The sequence below is a fragment of the Sciurus carolinensis genome (assembly GCF_902686445.1).
Source record: "Sciurus carolinensis chromosome 14 unlocalized genomic scaffold, mSciCar1.2 SUPER_6_x, whole genome shotgun sequence".
Lineage (NCBI taxonomy): Eukaryota > Metazoa > Chordata > Mammalia > Rodentia > Sciuridae > Sciurus > Sciurus carolinensis.
In genome coordinates, this window is record NW_025920104.1 from 4,582,441 (window position 1) to 4,604,267 (window position 21,827).

At 44.8% G+C, this 21,827-nt stretch overlaps 1 pseudogene; it reads right to left on the minus strand.

Annotated features, from left to right (window-relative positions):
- Positions 1-17,063: 17,063 nt before the first annotated feature.
- On the minus strand, positions 17,064-17,848 carry LOC124973114 (mortality factor 4-like protein 1; annotated as a pseudogene).
- Positions 17,849-21,827: the final 3,979 nt, after the last annotated feature.

Genomic DNA, 21,827 nt, shown 5'->3' on the forward strand with positions numbered 1-21,827 from the left:
CTGTGCAGTAGTGTTCCCTGTAGTTCAACAAGATTCCAAAGCAGCATAAACAACCTGCTTGTTCAACTGGGTCAGTCTTCCCTAAGCCCCAGCAGATTTCACTTGCCCCTCACACTGATTACTTGCTTAGATGGGTCATCCTAGAATGAATCTACATCCAGCTTCCCTCTTCCTATATCCTCAATGTGGGTCATTCTTCCAAGAACCTCAATATATTTTAGCACATCCCTCACACTGCCATTCTGCTCACTCTGGGTCACTCTTCCCTGCATCCCAGCAAGATTCAACAGGCCCCTCACTGTCTACTTGCTCACTTGGGTCATTCATCCCTTGACACCAGGAAAAGTCTGTGTACCACTCACTGCCTGCTTTCTCACTGTGGTTCAATCTTCCCTGTACCTGCTGTTTGCCACCAGTCCCTAAAAACTGCATGCATGGTCACCTGGGTTGGTCTTCCCTACACTCAAAAAGGTGTACAAACAACTCGTCCACTGCCATCCTGTCTTCTCTGTACCACAGTTGTCTGGAATCACCTCACATTGCAAGAAAGTACACCTGTGTCAGTCTGGCCTGCACCCCAGTAGTTTGTCTCGAGCTTCACACACAGCCTGTTGGCTCAGCTTAATCTATCTTCCCTGTACCCCTGTAGTTTTCCACAGGCCTCTCACACTGCTACGCATGATCACTGAGGGTCAGTTTTCCCTGTGCCCTAGAAGGTTTCTACAGGCTCCTCAAACCGCCTGTTTCTCAGTTGTCTGTCTTCCCTGAAACTGAAAATATGTTCCCACACCACTCACACTGCCTGTATGCTCACACTGCCTGCAATCTCACTGTGGGTCATTCTTCCCTGCACCCAAGGAGCTTTTCCACAGTCCCCTTTCACTGCGTGCTTGCTCAGCTGAGTTAGTTTTACTGCACTTGTGCATGTTTCCCATGCCCATCAAATTGCACATTTGCACACTGTGGGCGACTCTTCTTTGAAATGAAGGAGGTTTCCTCAGGCCATCCCACTTCCTCACTTGAGTCAGTATTCCATACACCCCCAACACATTTCCACAGACCATCACACTACCTGCTTGCTCACAGAAGATCAGTCTTCCCAGTACTGCAGCAGGAGTCTGCATACCCACTCACTTCTTGGTTGCTCACTCTGGGTATACCTTTCCATTATGTCAACTGGTTTCCACAACTTTTACACTGACTGCTCACTGGGGTCAGCCTTCCTTGCATCCAAAAGGTGGATTTGCATGCCCAACATATTGCATTTTTCAGCTGAGTCACTCTTCCCTGCACACAAGCAGATTGCCACAGGACCACATGCTGCCTGCTTGCTCACTGTGGGTCAGTCTTCCATGCACCCCAGCAGGTGTACACAAGGCTCTCATGCTGCCTGCTTGCTCATTGTTGGTCAGTCATCCCTGCACCACAGCAGGTATATGCAGGCCTCTCATGCTGCATGACTCCTCACACTTGGTCAGTCCTCTGGGCACTCCAGCAGGTGTACATAGGCCCTCTTACTGCCTGACTACTCACTGTGGGTCAGTATTCCCTGTATCCCAGCAGGTATAAACAGGCTCCTGATGCTTCCTACTTGCTCACTCTGTGTCAGTCTTCCTTGTACCCCAGCACATATACACAGGCCTCTCACACTGCCTGAATATTCACTGTGGGTTGGTGGGCTTATGTTCATATACTTGGTTGTAGAGATAACTGACCCACAGTGAGTATTCAGACTATGTAGGGGCCTTTGTACACCTGCTGGGGTGCAGGGAAGATGAACAACAGTGAATAGTCAGGGAGCAAGTGGGAAATTTGTACACCTGCTATGGTGCAGGGAAGACTGACCCACAGTGAGTAGTCAGGCAGCAGGAGAGGCCTATGTGCAGCTGCTATGGTGTAGGGAAGATTGACCCACAATGAGTAATCAGGCAGTCTGAGGGACATGTGTACACTTGTTGCGATGCAGGGAAGACTGACCCACAGTGAGTACTCTAGCAGTGTGAAGGGCCTATGTACCCCGGCTTACCCAGAATGAGTAGTGAGACAGTGTGAGGGGCCTGTGTATATGTGTTGGGGTGCAAGGAAGACTGACCCAGAGGTGAGTAAGGAGGAAGTATCAGGGGCCTGTGTATACCTGCTGGGGTGCAGGGAAGACTGACACACAGTGAGTAGTCAGGCAGGAAGAGGGGCTTGTGTACCCCTGCTGGGTTTCCTGAAAGACATACCCACAGTGAGTAGTCAGTCAGTGTGAGGGACCTGTGTACACCTGCTGGAGCCCAAAAAAGACTGACCAACCACGTGTGGACAGTCATTGTGTTGGGGCTGTGTATACATTTTGGGGCTCAGGGAAGACTGAACCACAGTGAGTAGACAGAAAGTGTGAAGGGCATGTGTACTCCTGCTGGGGAGCAGGGAATACTGACTCACAGTGAGTATTCAGGCAATGTGAAGGGACTGTGTATACTTTCTGGTGTGTAAAGAAGACAGACCCACAGAAAGTAGTCAGTCAGTGTGAGGGACCTGTATACATCTGCAGGAGGGAAGGGAAGACTGACCACAGTGTGAAGAGTCAAGCAGCATCAGAGACCTGTTTGCACCTGCTAGGGTGCAGAAAAAACTGACCCACAGTGAGTAGTGAGGCACTGTGTGGGGCCCATATACATCAGCTGGGGTTCAGGGAAGAATGACCCACAGTGAGTGTCAGGAAGTGTGAGGAGTCTGAGCACACCTTCTGGGGTCCAGGGAAGGTTGACCCACAGTGATGAGATTGGCAGTGTGAAGGGCCTTTGTACACCTTGCTGGGGTGCAGGGAAAATTAACCCACATTGAAGTCAGGCAGCAAACGGGGTCTGTGTACACACACTGGGGTGCAGGGAAGACAGACCCAAGTGAGTAATCAGGCAATGTGAGGGGCCTGTGTACATCTGCTGGGGTGCAAAGAAAACAACCAAAGTAAGCAAGTAGGCAGTGTGATGGTCCTGTGAACACCTGCTGGGGTACAGTGAACACAGACCCACAGGGAGTAGTGAAGCAGAATGAGGATCCTGTGTTTACCTTCTCGTGCGCAGGGAAGTCTGACCCAGAGTTAGGAGTTGGGCAGTGTGAGGGCCCTGTGTATACATTTTGGGTTACAGGAAAGACTAACCCACAGTAAGTCACCAGGCAGCAAGAGGGTCCTGTGTACACCTGCTAGGGTGCACGGAAGATAGAACCACTGTGTGTAGTCAGGCAGCAAAAGGGGCCTGTGTACACCTGCTAGGGTACAGGGATACTGATGCAAAGTAAGTAGTCAGGCAGTATGGGCAGCCTGTATACACCTGTTGTGATGCAGGGAAGATTGACCCACCGTGACTACTCTGTCAGTGTGAGGGGCCAGTGTACACCTGCTAGGGTGCAGGGAAGACTCACCAAGAGTAAGTAGTGAAGCAGTGTGGGGGGCCTGTGTATATGTGCTGGGGTGCAAGGAAGACTGACTCAGAGTGAGCAAGAAGGAAGTATGAGAGGCCTGTGTACACCTGTTGGGGTGCAGGGAAGACTGACCTACAGTGAGTAGTCAGGGAGTGTGAGGGGACTGTGTACACTTGCTGGGGTGCAGAGAAGACTAATGCATAGTGATTAGTCAGGGAGCAAGAGGGGTCTGTATACACTTGCTGGGGTGCAGGGAAGATTGACCCTCAGTGAGTAGTCGGGCAGTGTGATGGACCTGTGTATTCATGCTAGGGTTCATGAAACACTAATGCACAGAGAGAAGTCAGCGGATGTGAGGGGCCTGGGTACACCTGCTGGGGTGTAGGGAAGACTGACCCACAGTGAGCAAGCAGGCAGTGTGAAGGGCGTATGTACACCTGTGGGTGTATAGTGAAGACTGGTCCACAAGGAGTAGTGAGGCAGAATGAGGGTCCTCTGTATACATTCTTGTGTGCCTTGCTGACTTACTCCTCACTGTGTCAGTCTTCCTGGCACCCCAGCAGGCACACACATGCACTGATTGCTGCCTGAGTACTCACTGTGAGTCAGTCTTCCCTAAACCCCAGCCAGTATATGCAAGGCCCTCACAATGTGTGTCAACAAACTCTCTAACAGTCTTCCACATACCCTTGCAGGTGTACACAGGCATCTCACACTGCCTGAACTCACTGTGGGTCAGTATTCTCTGCACCCCAGGAAGGGTATACATGCCTGAGACACTGCCTGACTACTCACTGTGGGTCAGACTTTTCTGCACCCAAGAAGGTATACACAGGCCCCACTTGCTCCCTCACTACTCACTGTGGGTCAGTCTTCCCTGCACAGGAGATGTACATCACCCCCTTATGCTGCCTGACTACTCACTGTGGGTCAGTCTTCCCTCAAGCTCTTCACAATGCCTCACTACTCACTTTGAGTTAGTCCTCTGCACAACCTGGCAGGTGTACACAGGCCCCTCTTGCTTTCTGACTACTCACTGTCATCAGCCTTCTATGCACACCAGCATGTATAAACTGCCTGAAGACTCTGTGGGTGTCATTTTCCTTTACCCCTGAAGTTGTACACATGTCCCTCACACTGCCTAAATACTCACTGTTGGTAAGTCTTTTCTGCACCCAAGCAGGTATACCCAGGCCTCTCATGTTTCCTGCTTACTCACTGTGGTTCAGCCTCTCCAGCATCCCAGGAGGTGGGCAAAGACCCTCACACTGCCTAACCACTCACTCTGGGTCAGCCTTCCCTATACTGTAGCACATATACATAGTGCCCTCACAGTTCCTCATAGTGCCCTCACTGAGGGCCAGTCTACTGTGTACCCCAGCAGATGTAAACAGACCCCTCCCATTGCATGAGTCAGTCTTTCCAGCACCCCAGCATGTGTATACAGGCCCCTCATTCTGAGGGGCTACACAACCTGGGTCAGTCTTCCCTGCACCCCAGCTCTTGTACCCAGGCCCTTCACACTGCCTGACTACTCACTGTGGGTCAGTCTTCCTTGCACACCAGCAGAAATTTTAGGCCCCAGCACTGCTTGACTAATCAATGTGGTCAATCTTTCCTGTACCCCAGCAAGTATACACAGGCCCAAGCTTTCCACTTGCTATCTGTGGGTCAGAGTTTCCTGAAGATTAGCAAGTGTACACAGGCCCTCAACACTGCCTGACTACTCTCTGTGGGTCAGTCTTCCATGCAAAACAGCAGGTATACACAGGCCCCTTACACAGCATGACTACTCACTGCAGGTATGTCTTTCAGGAAACCCAGCAGGTATACAAAAGCACCTTTTGCTGACTGAATACTCACTGTGTGTCACTGAGTGCAGTGTTCCCTGTACCCCAGCATGTATACACAGGCTATTCACACTGCCTGATTACTCATTGTGAGTCAGTCTTCCCTCCATCTCAGCAGGTATACACAGGCTCCTCACACTGCTTGACTACTCACTATGGGTCAATGTTCCAGGCAACCCAGCAGGTATACAAAATTGCCTCTTGCTGCCTGACTACTGATTGTTGGTCAGTCTTCCCTGAACCCCAGCAGTTATACACAGGCCTCTCATACTGCCTGAATATTCTCTGTGGGCTAGTCAACCCTGCACACAAGCAGGTATACACAGGCCCCGCATGCTGCCTAAATATTCACTGTGGTTGTCCATGGACCCTTAACACTGCCTGACTACTCACTTTGTGTCAGAAATCCCTGCACTCCAGAAGGTATATACAGGCCCCTCACACTGCTTGATTACCCACTGTGGGTCAATCTACCCTGTACCCCAATAGGTGTACACAAGCCCTTCAGACTGCCTGTCTACTCACTTTTGGTCAGACTTTCCTGCACCCCAGTGGGTACACAAACGCCCCTCACACCGCCTGACTACTCACTCTGAGTCAGTGTTCCATGGACACCAGGTGGTGTACAGAAGTCTACCATGCTGCCTGAACACTCATCATTGGTCATTGTTCCCTGCACCCCTGCAGGTGTACACAGGCCCATCACATTTGACCAGTCTTTCTTCAACCCCAAAATGTGTCCACACACCCCTAACATCCAACTTACTCATGGGGTCAGTCTTCCATGTACCCCAGCAGGTTTCTTCAGGGCCCTCAGACTGCCTACTTGTTCAACTGTGTTAGACTTATCTGCACCCTAGCAAGTATCCACACACCACCCTGCCAGCTGCTCACATTGGGTCAGTCTTCCAATTCACCCAGCAGTTTTTCAAACTCCCACACAATCACTGCTTGCTCAGCCACTTCAGTCTTCCCTGGACCCCAGCAGGTGTTGGCACATGCCCCTCACTGCCGGCTTACTTACACTTGGTCTCCCTTTACTGCATCCCAGCAGGTATATACCAGTTCTTGACACTCTTAGCTTGCTCTAATTGGTCAGTTCTTCTCCAACACTTCCAGTTTTCTCACACTGCTAGATTGAAACTGTGGGTTCATCTTCAAAGCACTTCAGAAAGTTGCCACTGGATCCTAAAATTGCCTGCTTGCTCAGCTGGATCTGTCTTGCCTGTACCCCCAAAGGGGTCCACACACCATTCACACTGCAAGCTTTCTCCCTGGGGGTCAGTATTTCATGCCTCCTGCATGTTTCCACAGAACTTAAATACTACCTGTTTATTCAGTTATGTCATTATTCCCTGCACCCCAGCAGGAATCTACACCCCTCTCAACTGCTTCTCAATGCTCACTCTGTATCAGTCTTTCCTTTGCCCCAATGGTTTCCACATACCCCTCACAGTGCCATCTTACCCATATGGGTCAGTCTTACCTGAACCCCAGCAGAAGCCAGCCTGCCCCTCACACTGCATTCTTGTTCAACTGGGTCAGACTTCCTTGCACACAAACAGGTTGCCACAGGTTTCAAACAATGCCTGCATGCTTACTGTGGATCAGTCTTCCTTGCACATTGGCTGATTTCCACCAGCCATTCACAGTGCAAGCTTGCTCAGCTGGGTCAGGTTTTCCCAGCACCACAGCATTTCCCCACAAACCTAAGAATTCCTTCATGCTCACTGTGGTCCCAATTCCCAGATCCCATCAAATGTTCTCTTGTGACTCAGACTCCTTGCTTAATCACGATGGGTCAGTTTTTCAGCACCCAAGTATGTATTTCCAGCCCTCTTGTACAGCTGGGTCAGTCTTCCCTGCACCTCAGCAGTTGTCCACATGGCCATCATGATTCCTACTTATTGGGTTGTATCTGTCTTCCTTGCACCCCAGAAATATGTTGCAACCTGCAAAAAATGCCTACAGGCTCAGCCTGCTCAATCTTCCCTACTAAGGTTTCCACAGACCCTTCACACTGCCTGATTGCTCAATGTGGGTCAATTTTCACTGCACCCAGGTAGGTGTTCACAGGTCCCACACACTGCCTACTTGCTAAACTGGGTCAGTTTTCCCTGAACCTCAGAAGGTTTCCAGTGACAAATCACAGTGCTTCCTTGGTCAAATATGTCTTCCTTGCACTCATCCAGATGTCCACACATCCCCACATTCCCTGATTTTTCAGCTGGTTCAGTATTCTTTACTACCCAGCAGATTGTCACATGTCCAACAAATTGTGTGTGTGTGCTCTCTGTGTGTTAGTCTTGCCTGCAACTCAGTAGGTTTCTTCGAGTACATCACACTGCTTACTAATTTTGGTCAGTCTTTTCTGCACCACAGTAACTTACCACAGACCCTAACACTGCCTGCTTACACAATTTGGTTCAGTATTCCAAGCATCCCAGCTGATTTCCACAGGCCACTCATACCACCCAATTGCTCAGTAAGGTGAGTATTTCCTCTACCTCAGCATTTTCCCCAACCCTAAACATTCCTCCTTGCTCATTAGTCTGTCTTCACAGAATCCCAACAAATATCTACATGACCTTCCAATTGCTTGCTTACTCACTGTGTACTAATATTCACTACACCCCAGTACATATCCAAAGGACCCTCACAATGACTCATTTCTAAATGGGGTCATTTTTCCTCACACCCCAGCAGGAATCTGCATGCCCCTCACATTGCTGGGTTGCTCACTGTGGTCCCTTTCCTTTCCCTCTAGCAAGTTTCCACACCCTGTGCAATCTTCCTTCTTGTCCCCCTGGATCATTCTTCCCTACTCACAAACAGGTTGCCCCAGGATCCTCACACTGCCTGCTTTCTGAGGGTCACTAATCTTGAACACCTGCTGATTTCCATGGGCCACTCGCACTGCCCACTTACTCAGCTGAGTCAGTCATCCTTGCACTCCAGCAGGTTTTCCCATGCCCCTAAAACTGCCTCCTTGCTCACTGTGCTTCAGTTTCCACTCCACCCAGCAGGAGTCCCCACACCCCTCACACTAATTCCTAATTTGTTAGGGGTCCTTTTCTGAACACCCGAGCAGATTCACCCAGGTCTCCCTCAATGTCTGTTTGCTCACCAAGGTCAGTATTTCCTGCACACCTGCATGTTTCCCCATGCCCCTCAAACTGCATGCTTGCTCACTGTGCCAGTCATTCCAGCACTTCAGCAGTTGTCTGCAAGGCCATCTCACTGCTGCTTTATCAGCTGCATCATTTTCCCTACACCTCAGAAGGTTGCCACAAGCTCCAAAAACTGCCTCCTGGCTCAGTCAGGTCAATATTTTCTTCAGCCCATTAGGGTTCCACCGGCCTGTCAAAATGCCTGCTAATTCACTCTGGGTCAGTCTTGTACTCCACCCAGAAGTTTTTCAAACCCCTTACACAGCAGTTTCAGTCTTTCCTGGATGCCAGCAGGTGTTGGGATACCCACCACACTGCCTGCTTACTCACCGTCAGGCTTTCTTCTCTTAATCCCAGCAGGTGTATGCCACCTCTTGACTCTGTATGCCTCATCGATTTGGTCATTCTTCCTCCACCTCTACCAGGTTTCCCCATTCCTCTCACACTTCAAGCTTGCATGCTGCGGGTCTGTCATCACTGCATCACCGCAGGTTTCTGCTGGATTTTAATACTGCCTGCTTGCTTAGCTGGGTCCATCTTACCTGTACACCAAATGTGTCCACACACCATTTACACTGCCAGCTTGCTCCCTGGGGGTCTGTATTCCCTGCCTCCTGCAGGTTTCCTCAGACATTACATACTACCTGCTTGCTTGGTGTATATTGCTTCCTGCACCCCAGGAGAAATCTGTGTCCCCCCCACTGCCTGGCTGCTTACTGCAGCCTAGACTTCCCTTGAGCCAGTCAGTTTCCACATATGCTTCACATTGCCAACTTGCTTAAATGGGTCAGACTTATCTGAACCCCAGAAGAAACTTGCCTTCCCCTGACACCACATTCTCCTTCAGATAGGTCAGTATACTCTGCATTCAATCAGGTTGCCACAGGTTCCACACACTGCCTGCTTGCTTACTGTGGGTCACTCTTCCTTGCCCACCAGCTGATTTCCACTAGTCCTTAACACTGCCTGCTTGTGCAGCTGGGTATTCACTGCAGTGCTTTTCTCCAAAACTTAATTTTTCCTGTGTGCTCACTGTGGTCTGTCTTCCCTATGCCCAAGAGATATTTGTGTTACCATCAGACTGCCTGCTTAACAACTGTGGGGAAGTTTTCCTACACCTGAGCATGTACCCCCAGCACTTCCTGCTTGTTGAGCTGCATCAGTCTTCCCTCCACCCCAGGAGGTTGCAATAAACTCCAAAACCTGCCTGCTGGTTCAGCTGGGTCAGTCTTCCCTAAAACCCCATGAGGTTTCTACAGGTCCCTCACACTGCCTACTTCCTCACATTGGCCAGTTTTTCCTATGCACCAGCAGGTTTCCAGTGGAAACACACACTACTTCTTTGGTCAAATGTTACTCTTCCCTGCACCACTCCAGATGTCCCCACACCTACACAATGCCTGCTTTTACAGCAGCAGGTGTTCATGTGCCCCACAAACTGCTATCCAGCAGGTGTTCATATGCCCCCAAAACTGCCTGCTTGCTCAATGTGTGTCAATCTTCTGTGCAAAGCAGTAGGGTTTCTGTGAGTCAGTTATACTGCCTGCTTACTCACTGTGGGTCAGTTCTCCCTGAACTCCAGCAGCTTCCCACATACACTAACTCTGCCTGCTCACTCACTTTGGGTCAGTCTTCAAATCACACCAGCAATTTTCCATAGATCAATCACACAGTCCGCTTGCTCAGCTGGGTCATTCTCTCTTCCAAAGTCACCCATTTAAACCATGCCCATAATTTTTTTTCCTTGCTCATTGGAGTCTTTCTTCACTGATCTCCAGCAAATGGATGTGCACCCATAACGCTGCCTGCTTGCTCACTGCTGGTTAGTCTTCCTGCAACACAGCAGGGATCTGCATGCCCCCCACTTTGCCAGCTTGCTCACTCTGGTTCAGTCTTCCCTGAACCTCAGCAGGTTGCAATGGGTCCCTAAAAATGAATGCTTGCACACTGTGGGTTAGTCTTTCCTGTACCCCAGTAGGTGTCCATGTGCCACCCAATGCTCCAGCTTGCTCACTGTGTTCAGCCTTCCAAGCACCCCAATTCATGTTTGCATGCCCCTCCCTTTTCCTTTTTGTTCAGCTGGATCAGTCTTCCCTACATGCAAAGCGGCTGCCCCAGTCTCCTCACACTGCCTGCTTGCTCTCTGTGGGTCTATCTTCTCTGTATCTCAGCTGGCTTCCATTTTTTTCTAACATTACTTGCTTGCTTACCTGGGTTAGTCTTTGTTGCACCCCAATAATGTCTGCAAACCCCACACACTACCAACTTCCTTGTGTTTGGTGAGTGGCACCCACCTCCCAGTGGGTTTCCATAGGCCCTTTACCTTTCCTGTTTTCTCATTTGAGTCAATCTTGCCTGAACCCCAAACTGTGTCCCCTCACACATGCAGCTGACTCACTAGGGTTCAGATTTCCCTGCACTCTACAGGATTCTCCAAGCCACTATAGTGTAATCCTGCTCATTGTGGGTCAGTCTTCCCTGCACCCAGCAGGTTTCCTCAGACCCCTCACACTGCCTGCTTCCTCACTCTGGGTATGACTTCCTTCCCCTCAACAGGTTTCTGTGTTTGCAGAATGCTCCCTACTAGCTCAGTTTTTCACACAGCAGGTATCCATACACTGCGCATTTTTCATGCTTGCTCATGGTGGTTCACTCTTCCCTGCATGCCAGCACACTTCCAATGACAACTCACACTGCCTCCTTGCCCAACTGTGTCAGGCTTCCCTGCACCATTCCTGATGTCCACAGCCCCCCCCAAGCCCTGACTAATAATCTGGGTCAGTATTTCCTGTTACCCAGCAGGTGACTGCATGCTCTACAAACTGCCTGCTTTGTCACTGTGGTCAGCCTTCCCTGCACTCCAACAATTTCTGCACCCCCTGAATACTTCTTTCATGTCCCACTGGGTCAGTCTTTCTTACACACAAGCAGGTTGCCCCAGAATTCTCACACTGCCTTCTTCATCAGTGTGCACCACTCTTCCTTGCACATCAGCTGATTTCCACTGGCCACTCACACTTCCCACTTGCTCATCTGGGTCAGCAACTTCATTGCTGAGGCTGACCTCTAACTAGCAGTCTTCCTGCTTCAGCTGTGTGAGTTGCTAGGATTATAGGCATTTACCAGCATACCCAGACAAAATGCATCTTTTTCTACTTTGAGACAATAATTTCATTCCTGGAAGATCCTATGTAAATACTTTGCATTAAATATATAATACTGAGTGAAGGACCAGGCTTAGATAATTATCAACAGGCAGAATGAAAGATCATCCCACAACATGGGACATCTAGCATTCTCTGTACTTCTTGCTAAATGTCAGTAGCAGCTCCCCTTTCCAATAATTATGACAATAAAAGATCCCCTATAAAATTCTAGCCTGCCCTAGGAATAAGCAAGATGAGGTGGGAATTTTTTTTTAATTTAAAGAAAAAATTTATTGAAAATTTGAAAAACAATTCCTAAATGATTGACTTTTCCAGAAAACTGTAGCTACACAATGCGTTGCATCTATCATGTTAAAATGTGCATAAGATACAAATACAAAAACCATGAAACAAGCCACCATTCTTCAACAATTTGAGCAAAGATGTAATGCCTAAGGAACAATATGGATGACTTGTGAAGGATGGATGTCGGGGTCTTAAGCCCCCTTGCTCTTCTCAATAAGTGACAAGGTAAGGGGACACTCCCCAACAAGGTCAGACCATGATAGGTAGGGCCAGCTGACCACCTGGGCAGAGGACAATCAGATGCATCAGGGAGACCAGTCACAGCAGGAACTCATTTATTGAGGAAATCACACAGCTTTTATGTAGGGTGGGGGCTAGGCAGGAACCAATTAGCTTAAAGTTCAGCAAGGCACGGGGTTCATGCAGGTGAGAGTCCCATGGGACTATATGGCCAGCATGAGCTGATTACGTTTGCAGAACTGTTGTTAACCAATCCCTGACAGTGGTCTGATTTATCATCACCAACCCTTGAAACCGCCTTTGAGGCCCTGATCCTGCTCACCCACCAGGAAGTAAGGAGTCAGCCTGAGTTAGTTAACATGTCATTAGTCCCAACTTATCCCCCTTTTTTGTTTTATATTAAGGGTGTGTCTGTCTTAGGTTGGCCCTGGGAGGGTCTTACCTATTATGGACCATCACCCTAACAGTTTGTGGGCCTGCTTTACTTGAAGATGTGCCTGTCTTAGGTTGTCCTCCTCTGAGGATCTTATCTGTCATTGACTACCACCTTAGTGCTCCAGGCAGGCCCCTCAGGAGGAGCAGGGCTTAAGGGAGAGACACTTAGACCCCAGTATCCTGACAGGAGTGATCCATGATCCTATAGGGCTCCATCATTATGAAGGGCGGTATAATGCTGTCAGACCACCATGAGCTGCAAAGACTTAGACTAGCTTTTCAGAAAATGGATAAGCTTATCAATTATGCAAGGCCCAAAGGTGAACACAAGAAAAATGGTGATTAGCGGTCCCCTAAGCAGGAGGAGGTAGGGGAGCCACCAATGCAACCCAGTCCAGAGGAAATTAGAGTGGAGCTTGCTCCTATGAGTTCCAGATCTTCTTGTAGGTTTTTGATCTTCTCTTGTACAATGCCAGAGCAGTTGGTGTAGAAACAGCACTTCTCACCAAGGAACAGGCAAAGCCTTCCTTCCTTCACCATTAGCAGATCCAAACCACGATGATTTTGCAGGCCGACAGCGGCCAAGGAATCAAGTTGAGCCTGTAGATCTAAGATGGTAGAACTGCAAAGTGCAATGTTAGGAGCTCTGTGAAGTTCTCAAGGAAGTCCGCTGTTTGAAGACCCCTATCTCAATCACTGTTGTCCCATTTTTGCTACTGCGTGTTACACTCTTTCTTAAATGTCATTTTAAGCAGTTTACATATATTGACCTCTGAGTCTATATCAACAGTAGTTAATGCAATTTAACATTATGTCTAAAACATGAATTAAAGAAAGGTTGAGAATTTTTAACTTTACTTTTGTGTGGCAAAGTGGTAAAATGTTTTCATGTTAAACCTTTAAACAAAGCAGGCTCTAACTTTTAGAAATACATTTACACTTAAAATTTTCTCAGTGTAAAAAGTAACAAATTTTACATATACCCTGTTGACAAGTCCTATAATAGAACATTAAATGATAGAAATAAATCCCCAATAAAATTTACTCTTTATAAGTTTAAAATTACCATTACAGATAAATTTAGTTTGGAGAATAGCAGCTTGATAAATTCCCTGCTTTAAAACTTGTATACCTGGAAAATATGAACACATTTAATTTACAAAGAGTGACCTTTTCACAATTATCTTGACACTTTTATATTACCCAATTTAGTTTTTAAAGAAAAATTTAGACTCTAATGTAGTACAATACTCTAACAGTTGTTTAACCATAATTGTATAAACTCCAATTTTTAGACTAATTGTTCTAAAGAATAAAACTTAATAGACACTGAGTAAATTAGTGTTTCTAAGAAATCCTTGTCATTTTACCATATAGAGTAAACTTTGGTTTATATCAGAACATTAGTATTTCACCTTAGGAAAAAACCTTAAATAGCTTTAACTGTGTCACATACATACAACCAACTTAGTTACATGCAAACTTGTTTAAATTTGCCCTTTACTTACATAGACTTTCTTAGCACTTATTTAGACCCTCATGTATTTTATCACACAAGCACTTTCTTACCCAGAAACATTTCCTTTTCCCTTTTATGAATATATTTCCATACCCAGAACCTTTTATTTCTCTTTCCTGTTGTCCCCTTTTTGTTCACATTCTGAAGCAACTCTTATGAAATTTCTGTATTTAGATAAATTACTCCATTTTAACAAGATTAAATATTTTTTTATTTTTAGTACTCTAATTCAAACACAGTTGAAACCTTTAGAACCCTTTGTATCTAGAATTGTACCTGTTAGGACATAACTCTTAGTAACCTTGCTTTTAGTTTAGTGATGACACAAAACAGTTTTGTCTACATTTGAGTAATCCCATGCATGTCAACTCTAATTCACTTATTTTCTTAAAAAAAAAACACAAGATATTAGACAAGTGTCCTGAACAGTATTTGCCATCTCTTTCCTGTTGAAGTCCTAGAAAAATTAATGTTAGACATCTTATAAACATCAATATTTTATTAGCTTGACCACCTAGAGACTTGTGAGTTATTTTTAAAGATATTTTACATCTATTAGTTTACCCAATTTAAATTGAACCTTTTGAAATCACGTGAATTAAAAATATTTGGATCCTTTCTTAAATTTTAATTTTAGAAGTGCTCAGTTTTGATGCAGACAAAACAAAAATGACATCAGACAGCACGACATACACATAACACAAAATCAAAGGCCTTGTAACTGTATAGGTGAATCTCCATTGCAATGTAACAGATGTTCAAAAACTCTAGTTGAATAATAAAATAGAACTGATCAAAAAGTCATGAGCTAAAAAAACATGTAGAATTAAAAAAATAAAACAAGAGTTCTGGAAAAAATGATACGGCCGTTAATTACTTTAGTAAAGCACCATAAAATTTACTTTTGCTGGAGTTCAGGTAAGACTCTGCTCTTTTTTTTTTTCTTTTTTTTTTGTTTGGGTTTGAGACAGGTCTCCTACTGAGCCTTCAGGCTTTCTCTATTTACATTCAATGTAAGCCTTGAGACTGAGATCTGGATCTGAAAGGGGCTAAAATGTTCTATCAGAAACTTGATGCCTAGGGCATTTCAACCACTTTTCCTAGTTAGTAATCAATTCAGGCTTGGATGCAGAAAATTGTGACACAATCTCCCACTACTTGTGGGGAATGGTGCTACTATATCATACTCCTTACCAGGAAATGTCACTGAAGGTTGGGTTGGTTACTCCGCCCCCACCAGTGTATGTGGGACCTTCTGGCAGGAGGACTAGGTGGGCTGGGCCGGGGAATGAAAGCAGAAACAGCTGAGTCATAGTTGGAGGAGAAGGAGGGATTAAGAAGGGGGGAAGAAGGAGGGTTTGAGTTTGCAGGAAGAGCATAGAAACACAAGAAAGAAGAGACTTGAAAATAAGGAATCCCTTTCCATCTGCCTGCTTGCTCATGAAAGCTATGTGTCAATATCTTTGGTATCCACAATCCACCTTCCCATGGAGTGATCTTTCATCCCTTCACAGGCCAATTTGTGATCGGTAGTTTTCCTTCTCAAACTAACTTTTTAACATTTACTGTGAAGGCCATACAGGGAGGGGAGAGGTTAGAGTCAGTGAGTTCTTGCCCAGTATCATAAAATGGCCACCGGGGAGATTTTCAGCCATCTGGAGGTGGTGGCTCATTGGGGGGAAACTTTGAGCCCCCTGTGGGAGGTCCTGGAGAGAAGCAGGCCTTAAGGGCGGAAAATGTAGGGCAGACTCCCAATGGGGGACCCTCCCCTAAACTGATATTCCTCTTCCTAACAAGTTGTTCTACAAGATCCCATGTGGAGCAGTCAAAAAGATTAGCAGCAGGAAACCAAGGGGCCACCCGAGTAAAGGTGTCCCAGGCTTTTTCCACCTGTGTATCAGGCCACTTAAGGTCCCTACTCTTCAGCATGAGACTAAGAACTGAGAGCGCAGGGTCACCATGTGTGGTGTGTGTTTGCCCCATCTTTTCAGGGATGCTCTTACCTCAGAACTCACTTGGCCCAATCTGCTGGTACTTTCGGTTTTGAAGCTGCCTGTTCGCTTTGGCTGCAGATCAGCCTTGAGGGGCCCAACATTGGGCACCAGATGTCAGGGTCTTAAGGCCCCTAGTTCTTCTCGACCAGTGACAAGGGAAGGGGACACTCCCCAACAAGGTCAGACCAGGATAGGGAGGGCTGACTGACCGCCCGCTCCCAGCCCTCTGGGTGGAGGACAATCAGACATGTCAGGGAGACCAGTCACAGCAGGAACTCATTTATTGAGGAAATCACACAACTTTTATGTAGGGTGGGGGCTAGGCAGGAACCAATTAGCTTAAAGTTCAGCAAGGCACGGGTTCATGCAGGTGAGAGTCCCATGGGACTATATGGCAAGCACGAGTTGATCATGTTCATAGAACTGTTATCCCTGATGGTGGTCTGATTTATCATCACCAACCCTTGAAACTGCCTTTGAGGCCCTGATCCTGCTCACCCACCAGGAAGTAAGGAGTCTGCCTGAGTTAGTTAACATGTCATTAGTCCCAACAGATGGGCTCTTTACTTTAAAGAAAAAAGGAGCACAAATGGTTGAGTGTGTTCAATTATATACACTGAATTGAACCTTTGGCACTAGGAATCAGAGCATTTTGTCCTATAGCATTAACACATATTATAAAAGTGTGTAGTGTCAAAGGAATAGAACCTCCAGCCTTCAAAAATAGCTTTGTCAACTAGGCAAACACTCTACAGCCTCTCTCTCTGTTGTGCACCATTGAATACACTGGTAGCAACTTTGAATGAAATTTAAAAAAATGAAAGAAAAAGGGAGCAGTGACCCCTTTTATTTTCTCTGTTTAAATTCAAACAGAAAACAAACATCAGTTCTGTTATACACTAACATCTTCAAAGTACATCATTTGTATAAGAGAAGGACTAAGAACAAAAGTTTTTTTACAGTGATCTAAACACAAGTGAGCAAAGAGCGCCTCCTCACACTGCTTTCCGATGATATTCAGGAGGGGCCACTTCATAATCGCTGGCACTAAACAAAGTTGCAAAGTTTTTTTGCCAGATATTGGAGGAAATCATGAAGATAATTCAGTAATAAAGATTCTTCTCATCCAGAGGATTATAGTCCAACATTGCTCCAATTTGCACAAATAATCTCAGTAGATGTGGTGCTCCATACCCCTGGGACATGGGTGCATCAGGATGATCTGCAAGGATTTCAGCATACTGTGGTCTTTCAAATTTGTAGAGAAGTTGAGTGCCCAATATTACATTTAAGTACTCTTTTATTCCTGCCACAACTTCTATCTGTGTTTCCTCCATATTTCTTGTAATTTGCATAATCCTCTAGAATAGAATCCACATTCTTCTTGGTAGCAAGATAAAACAGCAGTTTTTGTCTGGTAATTAAGTCCCAGTTGTCAACAAGCAATGGTTTTAGTTCTTCAGAAATCTTTACTTTAACTTCAACTCTATTCATAAGTGTTTCTTCATTTTCAACAATGGAATCTACCTGGGTCCTTTTCTTCCGAGGAGGCTGAGGTGTCTCACTGGTACTGCCACCATCTCCATTTCCAGGTGTATTCTGTTTGTTCTTTTTTGTTTTCAATTCAACATTTTTCTGTTGCAGACCAGATGTCTTCTTTCCTGGAGCAGCCCCTCTCATCTTTCCCTCTGCATACTTCTCCCGATTGGCTTTTTGGAGTTCTTGCTGTTTCTGCAGATTGGTGTCCACACACTTGAGTACTCTGCTCTCTGGAACCCATTCAATTTTTATTCCAACCATTGTAATGTGTAAAGTATTTCACTTGTTTGTCATTTATTGCAACTTTAACACACTTTGCTTCATAAAGGAGAGGCCCATGAAAGCACAGTACTCGCTCACTACTCTGAGGTTAACATTAGAACCAGTCTGCGCATAGTCGCCAGCAAGGGGGCATTGCATCTGCCCTGAAGGGGCACCTGCAAATGGAGCCCGGGGCCATGATGGTGTGACCCTAAGGTGGGGTTTATGAGACATAGGGAGGAGTTTGGATTTTATTCCAAGTTCCATGGAAAGTCACAGAAAGATTTTCTTTGGGAAATAACAAACTATTTTGCATTTTTAAGTTTGCCATGTACAATTTTTTTTTTGCCATGTACAAATTGAATGTAGTAGGGCTAAGAGTGGTGGCAGGGACAGTGCAAGCAGTTGTATGGATCCCTAGACAACAAACAGACTTCCAAAGAGCTAGAACAATAAAGTCACTCACTCTACCTCACACACACACACATGCACAGTTATCAATTGGATCATCTGATCCAAATGTTTATTGCTAGTTAAGCACATCTTTGCATTTTGTACAGTGGTTATTATCCTGTTGATAATATTATATATATACATATATATACATATGTATATATATATAAAATATATGTATAAAGTATACATATATATATATAAAATACATGATGAAACACTGGTTCACAAAGCGTTATAGCAATATCTTGTGAAGCATGAAGGAACATCAGTTGAGTCTGAGGATATCTCTTTGGAGTAGTGCTGAAGTGGAAAGAATCTATAAATATTCTGTGGTACACCAGAAAATTATTCCTGATAACATCAGAAATATTTTAATGTAGGTGATCAGTCTAAATTAGAAGACCTTTTTTTGGAGTTATGGAAAAAATACTTATAAAAACAGCAAACAAAAATACAAAAAAATCAAATTCTATTAGAAATGCCAGGTTTTGTGTGTGAGAAAAATTTTGGAACTAATTATACTCATTTATCAAAGCATGAAGATGTACCTGTTTATGAGTTTAAAATTATTTCCCATTGCAGAATACAGGTATAATAATCTTACAATGAAAATGTAGCAATTAATGTTTAGATTAAGAGCAGACTACATAAGGGAGTTCTTGGTCTCATGTTCTTAATAAAAATGACAGATAATTTCATTAATCTATTTTTATTGGCCACCTACAGCATAGGCACTTAGATTTTTGTTTAGAAATCATTCTCATGTTTTCTAAGGTAGTTTGATAGACTTCATTTTTTAAAATTAAAAAAACAGGCTTATTGAAGGATATTTGTATACACTACATCTTCTAATATTTTTAAATTTGAAGGGATTTACAGTGAATTTTCAAATATAAATATATTTTTAAGAACTCAAAGTTTCAGGAAAACTTTCCAGAATTTGCCTTTCCCTAAATTGAGTGTTTCTCTTTCCCTAAATTGTGTGACTCAAGTGATAGAAGCTGACATCAAGAATAAGTGTAGAACCCTTCCCCCTTTCTAAAGCTAGATCCATGTCACAACTTATCAGTATTAGAGTCTTGCTAATGCAAACATACAATGTTTTACTATCATATGAGGAGAGACTTCAAAGAAATATCTTAGTGGTGTTACATTTACTGCCTTATGCTTAAGTAGAATCACACACATTACAAATATTAAATTGGCTTATCTTGTCTCCTTCCGCTGAAAAGGACATCTGCTAATTTAAGTTTCTAAATATATTTATGCAAGTGAGGGAGTGGGGTAGGAAAATTGCTAGGGAAGTGAGTTAATAGATTTTATTTGAAATCAGTCAGTTATTTAAACACAGTGACTATGGAGGGTGGAATGTTCTGTGTATTTAGGCAGAGACCCAAGGCAAAGTGGCTCCCAGTTCCCCCAGTTGCAGAGCATGCACTTCCAAAAGTAGCACAGACTTCTATATCCTGACCAGCTTAAATAAAAGGACACCACACAAATAAATCTTTGCCTACAAAGAAACAAACAGAAATGTGGGAAGGGGAATGATATAGAAAGGGAAGGATATGGGATGGTGAAGGATATCCCAGCTGCAAATTCCCAGTGGGTTGACAGGATTACCTGCATGTCCTTCAGGAGATGATATGGAAAGTGGGTGACAGAACTGAAGAGCAGCTTGAATCCTAGGAGTTGTGGGTATTAGACCAGGTGTGGCATTCAAGGTAGAACAACCCAGGACCAAAACAGGAATGAAGAAATTACTTTAGGGTTTTCTTGTTTTTCTTTTTGTGTGTGTGAAGCCAGATCTGGAACTCAGGGCCTGGCACATGCCAGGAAACTGCCACACCACTGAGGTCCACCCTGAACCAAGAAATGATTTTAATATTGGAAACGACAAAGACAAGAGATGTCTTAACAAGCTGCTGGTCTATAAGTCAGGGGTGCTGTAGGATGTAGTGTAAATGAAAATCAGTATTTATTAGCACCCTGAAAGTATACTTACTTAAAAAAGCACGGCCTGTTCCCTCCCTCCCTTCATAATAACACTTTTCACTACTGTTGCAATTTAGAAAGTTCTATTGGAGGTGTTGAGGGGGCTGTATTCCAAATCCTCTACCATGTCCCACAGATATGGAGAACTCAGTACCTCCATGTACTGAGTGCTCACTAGGCCTCTAGGTCATTGTCACCACTGCAGCCAAACCAATATTGAGTGCACACCATGTGGCTCAGGACCAGGTATTCAATGTACCTCACACCAGTCCAGGCGCACAATGACCTATGAGAGGGTAACTATTATTTTTCCATTTTACAGGTGAGGCTGAAACACAGACATTAATTCATTTGCCTGAGATGGTGCAGCTGGAAAGGGGTAGTACTGGCATTAAAAAACTAGTGTGTATAATTGAAGTGCCTTCTCTGAATCATTACATCTGCAACATAATTATAAATCTGTGGACTGGGGTGGAAGCCAGGTGTAGGCACATATTCTTCAGTCTCTATCTGACCCAAGACCAAGGGAAAGATGAAATGTCCTCATCATGGCTAGCTCTAGAATGACAAGAAGATCCAATGTAACTTCTTTTTTTTTCTTTTTGATTCCCTTTCTTTTTCATCTTTGAAACTTAGTCTATTGCAATGAAGAGAGTGATGGCATTTTATCTTTTGAATCAAGTTTTTTTTTTTTCTTTTTGTACTGGGCATTGAACTCAGTGGTACTCCACTGCTGAGCCACATCCCCAACCCTTTTTTGTATTTTATTTAGAGACAGGGCCTCACTGAGTTGCTTAGCTCCTCACCTCTGCTGAGGCTGGTTTTGAACTTGAGATCCTCCTGCCTCAGCTTCCTGAGCCACTTGGAATCACAGGCATGCACCACAACATCCAGCAAGGTTTTTTCTTTTGCTTTTCCTTCCTTTTGTTCCCTTTCCCCCTCTATTTTTATCTCTCCTTTTCTTTCCTTCCTTCCTTCTTTCTTTCTTTCTCTTTCTTTCTTTCTTTCTTTCTTTCTTTCTTTCCTTCCTTCTTTCTTTCTTTCTTTCTTTCTTTCTTTCTTTCTTTCTTTCTTTCTTTCTTTCTTTCTTTCTTTCTTTCTTTCTTTCTTTCTTTCTTTCTTTCTTTCTTTCTGTTTTTTACTTTTCACAAAGTATTCCTTAAAAATATCACTCCCAAACTTTTAAATGTAGCAGGCCCCTGTCTTTTAATTATTGTACAACACTTAGGCAGAATGGATTATGACCCTATGTATTCTGTTGCTGACACTGAACTTTCAGATCTCCAAAGATATTCTTCAGTTCCAGGGCTTGGAAACTGTAGGCTACAGGTTGCCTTTTGGCAACTGCAGCCTTCAAAGTGACTCAAGCATTACAAAACTGTACCTGATACACATTTATCAGACTCAGTGAAAATAATCTTTATAGAAAAATGCCTACAGTTCATACAATCCCAGTTGTCCCAGAAGAAAAAGAGGTGGAAATGCAAAAAAGGAGTTCATTGCCCTTGTGG